The sequence below is a fragment of the Solanum lycopersicum genome, chromosome 5, assembly GCF_036512215.1.
Source record: "Solanum lycopersicum chromosome 5, SLM_r2.1".
NCBI classification, from domain to species: domain Eukaryota; kingdom Viridiplantae; phylum Streptophyta; class Magnoliopsida; order Solanales; family Solanaceae; genus Solanum; species Solanum lycopersicum.
Genome location: NC_090804.1, coordinates 24,927,134 through 24,929,888, shown reverse-complemented (window position 1 = coordinate 24,929,888; position 2,755 = coordinate 24,927,134). Strand labels below are relative to the sequence as shown.

Genomic DNA, 2,755 nt, shown 5'->3' with positions numbered 1-2,755 from the left:
CAAAGTTTTTGGACAAGTAAAAGCAGGTATATTACTGTCTTATTATTACACCACAATTGTTTATTTTAAATTTGAATTATTAATAAATAATAATATCATATTTATTATTTGATACGGTGATTTATGCTATTGAATTTCAAAAGCGTGGATTGGCTCATGCACATATATTGCTATTTCTACATAATAAATCTTCGAATATTAGTGATATTGATGATATTATTTCGGCTGAATTACCAAATAAATTAATTGAACCGGATTATTATGTAGCTGTTACAAACTTCATGACACATGAGTTCAGTTAGAAAACCATCTCCTGCAAAATGGAAAATGTTCAAAACACTTTCCAAAAATGTTTATTCCTTCTACCTCAATTGATGAGGAGGGATATCCTACATATGGAAGAAGAGATGATGACATATCTACAAAGAGATCATGTATTGATTTGGATAATAGATATGTTGTACCACACAATAGATTTTTGTTGTTGAAATATGGGGCGCGTATTAATGTGAAATGGTGCAATCAATCAAGGTCTATAAAATACTTATTTAAGTATGTTAATAAAGATCATGACTGTGTTACAGCTGCCTTTTGAGATAGTGCGAATTCTTCAGATTCAAGGGAATTGATGAAATAAATATGTATTGTGATTGTTGGTGTATTTCACCATGTGAAGCAGCGTGAAAAATTTTTAAATTTCCAATCCACCATAAAAAACTTTTTGTCGAAAGGTTATCTTTTCATTTACCAGGCAATTAGAATATCATATTTTCAAATGATGATCTGATTGATATTGTCATCAATAAACCAACCAAAAAAATCCAAGTTTTTATGTTGGTTTGAAGCAAACAAGGAATTTCCTGAAGCAAGAGATTTAACTTATGCAGAATTTCCTTTAAATTTTGTTTGGAAACAACAATCTAAGAGATGGGATAAAAGAAAACTTTTGCATTTTCGATTCGAAAGATTTTTTTTGTTCCCCTGAGATCTGGTGAGCAATATTTTCTTAGATTGTTATTAAATATTGTTAGAGGTCCCACTTCATATGAGGATATCAGAAGAATAAATGATGTTGATCATGATACTTTTAGAGATGCATGTTATGTTTTAGGATTATTAAATGATGACAAAGAGTATATTGATGTTATAGTAGAAGCAAGTCATTGTGGAATGTCATCATATCTAAGATAATTATTTTCTATGCTACTTATATCAAATTCAATATCACGTCCGGAGGTTGTTTGGCAATCAACATGGAATTTATTATCTAAAGATATTCTTCGTGAACAAAGAAGAGTATTCGATAATCCAGGTACCCAATAATGTTTTAAATTTACAGTAATCTTATTAAAATTCATTAATTCTATATTATGTTTTTAGACTAAGCATTTTATTTATTATATTTATGTTTAAATATTAATTTATAATATTGCTTGCAAAAGATAGGAAGTTTTTTAAAAAGTCGTGGAAGAAGTTTTTCAAATTTTCCTAAAATGCCATTACTTGTTTACAGTGAGGATGATGTTGACAACACCAATATACTAAATTGTGATTAAATGCATTACAATAAACGTGTTTTAACTAATAAACATCAACAATTGCTATTAAATTTAACGGATGAGCAGAAGTTAATTTATAAAAAAAATTATGGCAGCAATTAATGAAAAAAATGGTGGATTTTTCTTTTTATACGGATTTGGAGGAATAGGAAAAACTTATATTTGGAAGACTCTATCAGCTGCCATTAGGTCTAAAGGAGATGTTGTCTTGACAGTTGCATCTAGCGGGATTGCATCTTTATTACCAGGTGGTGGAACAACAGATTTAATATTTGTTATCCCGCTAAATATAACTGAAGATTCAACATGCGATTTAAAACAAGGTACTCCTTTAGCACATTTTCTAATCAAGACTAAGTTGAATTATCTGGGATGAAGCTCCAATGATGCATCGACATTGTTTTGAAGCTCTTTTAACAGATATTATTGGCTACAAAGATGCATCTAAGTCACAATTACCATTTGGTGGTAAAATAATTGTTATTGGAGGTGACTTCAGACAAAATTCTTTCTGTTATCCCAAAAGGGAGTCGACAAGATATTGTTAATGCAACTCTCAACTCTTCATATTTATGGTCCCATATATTGTGAATTATTAACACTTAAAAAGAATATGAGGTTGCAAAACAGTGACACTGTTTCTGATCTAAAAGAATTGAAAGAGTTTTCTAATTGGATATTAACAGTTGGGGATGGTAGTACTGGTAACTCATTTGATGGAATTGATAAAGTTTTAATACCAAAGAATCTTCTAATAAGTGAGTGTATTGATCCAATAGCAACTATTGTGGAAAGTACTTATCCAGATTTTAGTACTACTTGTAATGATGTTGGATACCCACAACAAAGAGTTAATCTTGCTCTGACTCTTGATATTGTGGAATCAATCAATCAATATAAGATATCCTTGAATCATAATCCTGAGAAGTCATATTTGAGTTCTGATAAAATATGCAAGCCTGATCATACTTATTCAGCTTTGCAACATGTGTAACGACCTGTTTAGTCGTTTTGAGCAGCAGATTTTATTTCTGAAAAAACAGGCTGAGGCGACGGACCCCACGACGGACCGTCATGGGCACGACGGACCGTCGCAGGGTCTCGTTTCAAAACACTTAGAAAAACTAAAAATTGGGTACTGAAATTGACTCTCTGAACTTCGTAACGGAATGGCAGGACGGACCGTCACAGGTGTG

General features: G+C 31.3%; 1 pseudogene; it reads left to right on the top strand.

Annotated features, from left to right (window-relative positions):
* The first annotated feature begins 1,556 nt into the window (after positions 1 to 1,556).
* Positions 1,557 to 2,553, top strand: LOC138348712 (uncharacterized; annotated as a pseudogene).
* The last annotated feature ends 202 nt before the right edge of the window (positions 2,554 to 2,755 follow it).